The sequence below is a fragment of the Heteronotia binoei genome, chromosome 13 (assembly GCF_032191835.1).
Source record: "Heteronotia binoei isolate CCM8104 ecotype False Entrance Well chromosome 13, APGP_CSIRO_Hbin_v1, whole genome shotgun sequence".
Classification (NCBI taxonomy): Eukaryota; Metazoa; Chordata; class Lepidosauria; order Squamata; family Gekkonidae; genus Heteronotia; species Heteronotia binoei.
In genome coordinates this window covers 22927659-22939041 of record NC_083235.1, presented here as the reverse complement: position 1 = coordinate 22939041, position 11383 = coordinate 22927659, and positions in this window count along the sequence as shown.

Sequence of the window (11383 nt, the reverse complement as noted above, 5' to 3'; positions counted from 1 at the left end):
TATAATTTCGTACACCTTCTGGTGATGTCAGGGGTGTGTGGCATATGCAAATGAGTTTTGCTAATGAGTGATAGTACCTCTTTTTCTATGAAATGACCCCTGTACCCCTGTATGGGGTACAGGTCAGCTTGGTCAGCTTGGCCAGATTTTGGGGTGGAAGAGTCTTGGCTCAGCAAGGGGCCCCTGGGATGCAGGTTATAAGTTGTGTGTATTTCCTCCCTCCCACCGTATGCACATGTCTTATGTATGTATGTTTGTATGCTGGAGCTGGGACAGGCATATCTTAAGATGCTGAGGAAAATGCAGTTTGCAGAGCTGCAGACCAGGGCCCAAAACAGAAAATTTTACTGGGCAGCAGAGATAATTTTCACATTTTGGACTGGAGCCAAGGAAGGAGCAGAGCAGAACCCAATACATGTGGCTGGGAGTGGAGGATGAGGTGAACCAGACTTTAGTTTGCCTGCTAGGGCTGAGATTTCTCATTTTACAATCCCTTTGCACACATATATTTTGGGATAAATCCTATTTGAAAATAGTGGGACTTAACTTCTAAGCAAATATGCCCAGGGTCTGGTTATACTCTGCTCTGGTAAGGCCTCACCTGGAGTATTGTATTCAGTTTGGGGGCACTACATTTTGAGAAGAATATAGACCAGCTGGAACGGGTCCAGAGGAGGGTGACGAAGATGGTGAGGGGTCTGGAGACTCCTATGAAGAAAGGATGAAGGAGCTGGACATATTTAGCCTGGAGAGGAGGCGGCTGAGAGGTGATATAATCACCATCTTCAAGTACTTGAAGGGCTGTCATGTAGAGGATGGTGCGGAATTCTTTTCTGTTGTCTCAGAAGGTTGGACCAGAACCAATGGGTTGAAATTAAGTTTCCAGCTCAGCATTAGGAAAACTTCCTGATAGAGTGGTTCCTCAGTGGAACAGGCTTCCTCAGGAGGTTGTGGGCTCTCCTTCATTGGAGGTTTTTAAACAGAGGCTAGATGGCCATCTGACAGCAATGCTGATCCTGTGAATTTAGGGGTATTGCTGAAATTCCTGCTTTGTGCAAGGGGTCAGACTGGATGACCCTGGGTGTCCCTTCCCACTCTATGATTCTGTACCACCAGGTGTTTATTTTGGAGGTGGTGAGGTAGTTCCCATTTGATGAGTTACATTTACCAATTTGTGTGAGGAAAGTTTAAGACTGGTAAGCTTAGAGCCTGACAGTGCAAACCTATGCAAAGGTAATCCAGCAAAGGTAATCCAGTTTGAGTCCATTGACTTTGTGGGCTTAGATTGGACTGGAGTAACTTTGTGTAGCATTGCGCTATATATTATTGAACTACCTTGCTGGGCCCAAGGTCATTCTCAGGCATCATCACCCCTCTGTGGCAGAAGCTGTTTGTAGTATCCTAATCACAAAGCTCATGGACATGTCTGGCTGTGCACAAGACTGGGGTGCAGATGTGATTACATACATACACCTCTATTGGCATAAGGCAGATGTGATTAAATACAGTATGTACACCTGTGTATATATAGCCTAGGAGTAGCTGTGATTTCATCACCATAGAAGTGTTATCTACTGTTGTAAACGTTTGGCGTTCTTACCTGGTGTTGAAAATAGTCTGTGAAAAGGTATGCTTTTTACTACATTGTCTGTATATACATGGTTAACATTTTAGTGTTTTATATTAATTCTGAAATTATTTGTATGCCGCTTGAAGAAGCTTATTGCGAAACAGGGGCACAAGTACAGTCCCGTCGCCTTATGGATTGCTGTCTGCAGATATTCAAGATATTGGACTTAAATGCATAATTAACACGTTGACCCAAGATTCCTTGAAATCACTAACATTCAATTGTTGAAGAAGTAGGAACTGGCTGCTTGGGGACACGTTCCTTATGCTACTTGGAAGTTTGATCGACTTCATATTTTTGTAATAAATATATGCTCTTTTTGATACAGTGAATCTTGTGCAGTGTATGGTCAGCGGCCTCTGTGGAAGCTGTAAAAGATCCTTGTTCATCACAAACAAGTGCGCCTAATAACTCAAACGTGGATCTCAGTAAGCTGGTTGCGTTCACGGTTTCCCAGCTTTTGAACGATCACTTCTTCCATCATGCATACGAAACGAACAAAGCAGAATCTAAAGAGCATTAAAGTAAAATGCTGAAAACACCAGTGGGGTTGCAGTTTGCCATTTGCCTGAGCAGGGGTCATTTGTAGAAAATAAGTGGCTGAGCTCATTAGCATGACTCATTAGCATATGCCGCCCCCCCCCCCGCCAAAAGCAACCCAATAAAAGAAAGAAGAGCCCTGGGTGAGTAAGGCCTGCTTGGGCTGGCTAGAGATCCAGCCAGCCCAAGCAGGCCTCACTTGCCTGGGGCTCTTCTGGGCCACCACCACCCCCAGTCAAAAGGGCAGCAAGTTACCCAAATCACATAAGAAGTGGAGAAAGGGTGGTGCAGGCTTCTCCAGGGGTTAATGAGGGCTGCTGGGGGTATGGCAAAGCCCCTGGTGGCTGGCTGGCTGCCCACTCTCCTAATCCAGGGATTGTTATACAGCTGCACCTACTATTTAATGGACAAGGTAGGTGGGGGTAGGGGGGCATCAAAAAGGTCCAGGAGCTGCCCTCCTGTGAGCTCCTGCTGAATTCAAGGCCTGCCTGAAGCATATCAGCAGTGGCCCCTGAGCTAGTTTAGCTTGGACGGGATGCATGAAGAGATACGTTAGGAGGTTAAAGGTGTTGGTTGTTCAGCAAGGAACATGCATACTTCTTGCTTTATTATTAAAATAAGATGTACAGAGGCCAATTTTGTCCTTGTGAGTTGTAGGGTTGCCCATGGAATAGGGTTGCCATCCTCCAGGTGGTAGCCAGAGATATTGTAAGATGCTTTGCGTGGCCACTACGGATAAAAGCAGTCTATAAATATTTAACTAGTTTTTAAAAAATCAAAGTATAGTACTGTAGCAGGTAAATAACGAAGCCCCACACATTGCTTGGTTTGAAGCGAGGTGTTTTTCTTTGACATCAGAGTAGAACTTGTCAGCATAAGCTCAAAATGACTAAGTTAAAATCAGCCTTCTGACCATTTTTATTCATCCCCAAAACAAGCAGACAAGCCCCCTCTTATCTAATTCAAATGCTCCACCTCCTGCTTTCCTTCCAGTAATTTTTTGTAGTTTTCCCCTGCTCTGTCCCTCGGTGTTATCAGCAAGAAGCTTCTTCTCTGCAGGGCCCCTGTTATCTTGGATTCACGCCCTTAGCCTGCCTGGTTTTAACAGTTTAGCAGAAGCTCCTCTGAGAGGCCTCTTAACAGTCACTCTAAATGTTGCATCAGACATTCTCTTTTGAAGGCACAACCATATTTTCCATTGTGAAGGAACGGCCCCAGTCTGCCTACCAGACCCTGTTCCCCGAGCCCCCCCCCCTTTTTGGAGGGAGCTATTTCTCCTCCGGCCACTTGGGCTCGCTGCCACCACCTGCTCAGCCCAAGGGTTTGGATTGAGAGGAACAGGACTCCCAATCCCCCTCTCCAGCTCTGAGGCCAGGCCTCAAGGTCCTCTGCCACCCTGTACTTGGGTATCACAGAGGCCACAGCACTTCTTCGGGGAACCCCTGGAGGATTGGCACCTTATCCAACTACATGCCTTCCCCCCTTCCCCGGGGCCCCCTTCAATAAGCAGCGTGGTCTAAAGCGGTTGGAGATCTATGTGGTACAAAGTTTGACTGCCAGCATTCAAAACAGTAAAAATGTTTAATAAGGAAAAAAAACAAAAAGAAAACAGTTACATGCTAAAGTTTAGCACAGCACCTAAACAGCAACCAGAAGGACAAATAACAAGGTGGATTTAAACGCATCCTCCCGTCCCTGGTCTAAACTTGCCCTGCCTTGTGGATGACTTCCTCGGTCTGACTGCCTGGAGTCCACTCCTCCTCTCCCACAGTCAGGACCCCACAGACTGACAACCTCTCTCCTTGAGTGCCAGCCGAGAACTGAACTTTTCCCGCCTCACTCCAATAAAAAAAAAGAACTTCCTGCCCCTCTAGGAGGCTTTCCCCCTAGAGGTGATGGTTTAACTCCGGAAGGGAGAAGGGAATGAAGGGAAGGCTAGGCCACAAAGCCTGCCTTAGCAGCTTCATGTTCCCTCCCAACCAAGCACCACTATTAACTAAGACGGCGTTTCTCCACATCCATTATTATTATTATTATTATTGAGGTAGTCATTAATTATTCAGGGGTCCCTCTTCAGTACAGGTTTCTGCATCACTATAGCTGTGTGAGACAGACCATCAATTAGGGTTGCCAGCAGTGTCCCTCTAAGCTGAGATAGCATGTGCTGGCTCCCAGATTTTTAGCTTCCAGCTCACATATTTTTCTCTTAGCTCAGGAAAAATGGCCCCAGAGCAAACTAATTTATGCAGTAGCTCACAACTTTAATGCCAGTAGCTCACAAAGTAGAATTTTTGCTCACAAGACTGCAACTTAGAGGGAACATTGCCAGTCTCCTGGTAGAGCCTAGAGATCTCCCATTTTTACAACTGAGCTCCAGTTGGCAGAGATCATTTCCATGGAGAAAATGGCTGCTTTGAAGGGTGGACCCTATGACTTTGTCCCCTGCTGAGGCCCCTCCCCAAACCCCACCCTCTCCTGCCTCCACCCCCAAAGTCCCCAGGCATTTTCCAACACAGAGTGGCAACCCTATTGCTTATTTAGATCTTTTACTCCACCTTTCTCCTCACAGAAACTTAAAGCAGCCTATATTGTTTTCGTTTCCTCCATTTTATCCTCACAACAACCCTACAGGGGTGGTTAGGCAGGCAGAGAGAGCGCTACTGGCCCACGGTCACCCAGCAAAATTCCGCAGCAGAATAGGGATTCAAATGTGGGTCTCCCAGATTCTTGTCTGACACTTGAACTTGTACCGCATGCCCAGGCCTCATTTTGGGCAGGAGCTCACAGGAGCGGAGCTCTGGGACCTATACATTTTGTGCTCTTTTTTTCTTAACCCCCTCCTGCAAAAAAAAAAAAAAAACAGCAACTGTTTCTGGGCTCCATAAGTCAAATCTCTGTGAGAATTTTGACAAACTTTCTAATATTTCTCCCCCACAAAAAATGGGAAAATAACCAAAACGCATAAAGCAGGCAGATGGAAATCTTCATCATGCCACTGTGGCGTGGCCACATAGGAGGAAGGAATTTAATAAGTAATTATAATTCAACAAACATTTTAAGGTGGATGCTGAGCTGATAGTTTAGTATATTTTCTGGTGATGTCCAAGGATGTGTGGCATATGCAAATAAGTTTTGCTAATGAACTCCGGCACCTTTTTTTCTACAGAATGACTCCTGCCCATGCTTTATTACTATACCAAGCCTGAGAGATTCAGTTTGCCCAGACAGGATACAGCACACTTAGAACCCAGCTCTGCCCAACTTCTCATCCCCCTGGCCCACCTTTCAATAGGTAAAAATAGGTTTTTTAAAAAAACCTTTCAAGAGGTTTTTGTAAAACAGATAGGATGGCTATTTGTAACAAAACTAATGCGTTTCCACACCGTTTAGCAAATTGGCTGCTCAACTGTTTCAAATTTTCCACTGTGCTGCGACTATTAAAAGGGAGTGGGGTGAGTGGGAAAATATGTCTCTTTGAGCAAAACCTACAGCCTGGACTTTCTTCATGATTTGAGGAAGAAGATTCTTGTATTGTGTTCAGCAGCTCCATAAGAAAAGGTGCAAGCCCTCCTCCTGTCCTAGAGGCATTCTTGTTTTGACCTTCTCAAGGTTAGCTTCCTTGAGAACAGCATAAATCCCCTGAACAAAAGAAGAGGAGGGGGGACTTGGAAAGCAAACGGCTTTCTTGCTGGAATGCACTTTGCCTCAGATCTGTCTTGCAATTTCACAAAACCTGAAGCAGGGGCGGCAGAGAAACCTTGACAGGCTGATGTCAAAATAAAATTATGGGGCGCGGGGGAGGCTGCTTGTCTGCATGCAGTAATTTCCCTCTTTTCCACATCACTAGGTTTAAAAATGTTCCATCTCTCTCACAGAGAGCCTGCATGCTGGTGTAATTCAAAAAATGCAAATGCCTGGCAGGGAAGACTTTGAAAGAGGAGTCACGTTTTATACCAAAGTCTCAGAGTTCTAGAGAATGGGCTTGAATTAGGTTGGACAGCTGAGATTAATTGCCAACCAGCTGGCCTCTTCTGACCGCATGGTGGGAGTATTGTCTAGAGACTGGGCAAACTCAATTAAACTTTGTCCCTTTTTCTACACTGTAGCTGAGGACGACGGCCTACTAGCCAAGGACTGAAAGCAGGGCTTTTTTTGTAGAAAAAGCCCAGCAGGAGCTCATTTGCATATTAGGCAGTGCTGGATTAAACCCTGTGGAGGCCCCTAGGCAATTGAAATCTTGGGGGGGGGGGCCCTTGCAAATTATCTCAAAGTCTGCGCGTCTGCCCCACTGCCCATGGCCCCCGCTGCAGCCTGCAGACACCTTCTTAAAAGCCCCTTTGACAAAACTGCAGGGGAGAGGGAGAGAGAGGCAAACTTGGTGACAATGCCAGCAGTAGCTACATCAGGCATGTCGGGCAAAGAGCAGCTCAGTTGCTGGCTGCACGTGCAGGCTAGGAGGGCTGCAAGAAGGGGGGAAACCATGAGAAAAAGCTGGCCTGGGGCCCTAAAAGGTGTGGGGGCCCATAGGCCAGTGCCTACTTGGCCTATTTGTTCATCCGGCTCTGATATTAGGTCACACACCCCTGACGCCACCATTGTTTCACAGGGCTTTTTTGTAGAAAAAGCCCAGCAGGGAATCATTTGCATATTAGGCCCCACCCTCTGATGCCAAGCCAACCAGAACTGCGTTCTTGTGCATTCCTTCTCAAAAAACTGACTGAAAACTGGGTAGAAAAAAGGGTGCCTGCAAGCTTCTTTAAGCCCTTAACACTCAAAGACTCAACAGTGGTAAACTACAGTACCCTCCAAAACGGGGGGAAAAGAATAGCGAAGATGATCCATCCTTCAATAAATATGGAGATTTTAGCTTTTTTTGTAACTGAGAGGTAGCAGCTAAGCAGGGAGGGAAATTGCCACCCACATTTTAATAAGCACAGTAAGAGCTCGAGAATTATAAAGGTATAGGCTGAAGCTCAAGCTGAGAAGCTAAAAGGGAGGAGGCAGGAGCAGCTCAGGCAACCGAGCTATCCCATGTTTAGCCTGGAGAGGAGGCGGCTGAGAGGTGATATGATCACCATCTTCAAGTATTTGAAGGGTTGTCATATAGAGGATGGCATGGAATTGTTTTCTGTGGAATCAGAAGGTAGGACCAGAACCAATGGGTTGAAATTAAATCAGAAGAGTTTCCGGCTCAACATTAGGAAGAACTTCCTGACTGTTAGAGCGGTTCCTCAGTGGAACAGGCTTCCTCAGTAGGTGGTGGGCTCTCCTTCCTTGGAGCTTTTTAAACAGAGGCTAGATGGCCATCTGACAGCAATGAAGATCCTATGAATTTAGGGAGAGGTATTTGTGAGGTTTCTGCATTGTGCAGGGGGTTGGACTAGATGACCCTGGAGGTCCCTTCCAACTCTATGATTTTATGTCCTCCTGTACTGCCAGGGGGATTCGAGGCAGGCAGTGATGGAAGGACCTCGGCAGCCCACCATGAGCCACCCAGGTGGTACCAGCATAGGAGGTGAAAACAGGTACAAGTCTTCCTAGGTGCTTCTTGTCTTACCCACCTTCTCACCCACCAGTTTGGTGTCCCAAGCAATGTACCCATTACGCTGAGTTAGCATGAGGTAGCTCACAGTTTTTTAGCCTCTGGCTCACATATTTTTGTCTTAGCTCAGGAAGGATGGCTCCAGAGCAAACTCATTTATGCAGTAGCCAAATTGCCCACTCACAACTTTGATGCCAGTAGCTCACGAAGGAGAATTTTTGCTCGCAAGACTTCACAGCTTAGAGGGAGTGTTGGGTAGCTGTATGATTGGTGAACCAGCCCAGCAGCATTGAATGTAGGGTGTGCTGGAGTGCTATTGTGCCACAATTACTGTTTGAAAATCCTTTCTCTCACCACATAAGTGCTCGCCTGGGCTTTCCAACACCCCCCACTCCCCAGTCAAAAGGCCAGCAAGCCTTCCAACCAAAATCACACAAGAAGTGGAGAAAGGATGGTGGGGGCTTCTTTAGGGGTTAATGAGGGCTGCTGGGGGTGTGGCAAAGCCCCTGGTGGCTGGCTGGCTGCTCCCCTAATCCAGGGATTGTTATGCAGCTGCACCTACTATTCATTGGACAAGGTAGGTGGGGAGCAAAGTTCCCTCTAAGCTGCAGAATCTTGTGGGCAAAAATTCTACATTGTGAACTACTGGTATTAGTTGTGAGCTACTGGCATTCAGGTTGTGAGCTACTGCATAAATTATTGTGCTCTGGGGTCATTCTTCCTGAGCAAAGACAAAAATGTGTGAGCTGGAGGCTAAAAATCTATGAGCTAGTTCATGCTAACTCAGCTTAGAGGCAACACTGGTGGGGAGAAGGGGGGGGCTGTCAGAAAGATTCAGGAGCTGTGCTCCTGTAAGCTCCTGCTGCAATATGAGGCCTGGAAAGGGCTGCTAAGGTCCTGCAAAATTCCATCTTATTGAGATGAGGAGGCTGTAGCTCAATGGTAGTGCATCTGCTTGGTGTGTGCAGAAGGTCCCAGGTTCAATCCCAGACATCTCAAGGATCAGATAGGAGGTGATGTGAAAGTCCTCTAGCCGAGACCCTGGAGAGCTACTGCCAGTCAGACAGTACTGACCTTGATAGTCAAATGGTTTGATTCAGTATATGATGTGAACTTGCTTAATGTTGGAGTCACACAGAATAAATGTCAGAAGTTTGAGAGCCACAAGACAGGAAGGAAGGAAAATAGATGGGAGGGAGGAGGGTGGGAGAGGTAGAAAGGAAGCCATTTTGAATGCATTTTTCAAGCCATCGGCTGGCTTGGAGAACTGATTTAAAGAGACAAATGCTTTCTCCAAACCAGCCGATGGGGCAGTGGGGGCTTTAAGAGCTACACAATATGCATGAAAGAGACATGTGTGGCTCCTGAGACATGTTTGGCCACCCCAATCTACATGAAGCCATTTGGAGAGGTCATCTGGAGATCTGGGCTTGGATGATCACCTATATGTAGCTGATGCTCAGCTCTGCCTTGTTTCCAGCAGATCCCTGGAAAGCTGTAGAATCTGGACTGGTGCCTGGAAGCAATTTTGGAATGGATGAGGGCTGACAAGCCAAAACTTCTTCGCATCACACAGACGTGCTACTGATGGGTAAGAGGAAGGACCAGCTGAGCTACTGATGGGTAAAAGACTGAGAAACTGAGGTATCTGCTGTTCCGAATGCAGTTACATTCTCCTGAAAGAACAGATTCATAGCTTGGGTGGGGCTTTTTTGAGCAGGAATGCACAGGAACTCAGTCCTGGCTGGCTTGGCACCAGGGGGCATGGCCTAATATGCAAATGAGTTCCTGCTGGACTTTTTCTGCAAAAGAGCCATGTGACACATCAGGTGGTGTGGTCAGGTGGCATCTGGATCGGGGCGGTGTGGCGGTGCTGATGTTGCTGGACCTGTCGGCTGCGTTTGACACGGTCGACCATCGGCTACTGACCCGCCGCCTCGCCGATGTAGGGGTGAGGGGGTCTGCCTTACAATGGCTCTCCTCCTTCCTCGAGGATCGGGGACAAAGGGTGGCAATTGGGGGCGAGCGGTCCCAGAGGCGCACACTGGACTGTGGAGTGCCTCAGGGGGCAGTTCTCTCACCAATGTTATTTAATATCTATATGCGCCCCCTTGCCCAGATTGCCAGGAGACATGGACTTGGGTGCCATCAATATGCAGATGACACCCAACTCTATCTGCTAATGGACGGCCGGCCTGACTGCGTCCCAGAGAATTTAGACCGGGCCCTGCAGGATTTGGCAACCTGGTTGAGGAGGAGCGGGCTGAAACTGAATCCAGCGAAGACTGAAGTCCTTTGTCTAGGTCGGGGCGCTCGGGGAGGGGAAATACCTCTCCCTGTCTTCGATGGGGCGCCACTGAAAGCGGCGCACCGGGTTAGGAGCCTGGGAGTTTTACTGGAGCCTGCACTATCTATGGAGGCCCAGATTGCAGCCACTGCCAAGTCAGCCTTTTTCCATCTAAGGTGGGCAAAGCAGTTGGCTCCCTTCCTAGAGCGCCAAGATCTGGCAGTGGTGCTTCATGCAACGGTCACCTCGAGACTGGATTACTGTAATGCCCTCTACATGGGGCTGCCTCTGTACTGAACCCGGAAGCTGCAGCTGGTGCAGAATGCAGCGGCCAGACTGTTGCTGGGGCTTCCTAAATGGGAGCACATACAGCCTGGGCTGCGCGAACTGCACTGGCTGCCAGTTATATACCGGGTTCGTTACAAAGTGCTGGTCATTACCTTTAAAGCCCTATATGGTCGAGGACCTGTCTACCTTAGGGACCGTCTTTCCCCATATGAACCCCAGAGAGCACTGAGGTCAGCCGGGAAAAACTTGTTGACTATTCCCGGACCGAGAGAGGTGAAGCTGCAATGTACCCGTAACCAGGCCTTCTCCTCTATAGCCCTGAGCCTATGGAACCAACTTCCAGAGGAAATGCGGGCCCTGCGGGACCTTGAACAGTTCTGCAGGGCCTGCAAGACCTTCCTCTTCCGACTGGCTTTCGCTGATGAAAATGGAAATTGCTAAGGAAACCGCCATCATAAAAAGCAAACATAGCATTAGCACTTTTACTAATTTAATTTAATTTTTAAAACTTAAGCAGATTTTTAATTAAAATGTTCATGATGTTAGTGAATAAACAATTTTATTAGTAACATATGGTAGTAGAACTATAACTACAACTTATAAAAAGCTTAATATATATTAAGAAAAAGACCATCATTCTACCCCACATCTTACTTTCTCCCACCCCTCCCCCAATTACTTGACCCCCGCCAGTGTTATTTTCTTTAAAAAAACAGATATTAAAGGTACCCTTAACTATCAAGAAAAAAAACGAAACAAAAAAGAAACATAGGGAAGAAGAACCCCCTTCAAGAGTTATATTGTTATCTTAAAAATCTTAATCCTCAAAAATTGTCCAATGTCCTTTTATTTTCCACTCTTTCTCTACATATCTTCTGAATTTCTTCCACTCTTGGTTAAAAAGTTCTAAATCACAGTCTCTTAATTTTCTTGTTAATTTGTCCATTTCACTCCATGACATAACTTTCATAATCCAGTCCCATTTTTCTGGTATTTTTTCTTGCTTCCACAACTGCGCATACAATGTCCTAGCAGCTGAGAGCAAGTACCATATTAATGTTCTATCTTCTTTTGGAAATTTTTCCATTTGTAATCC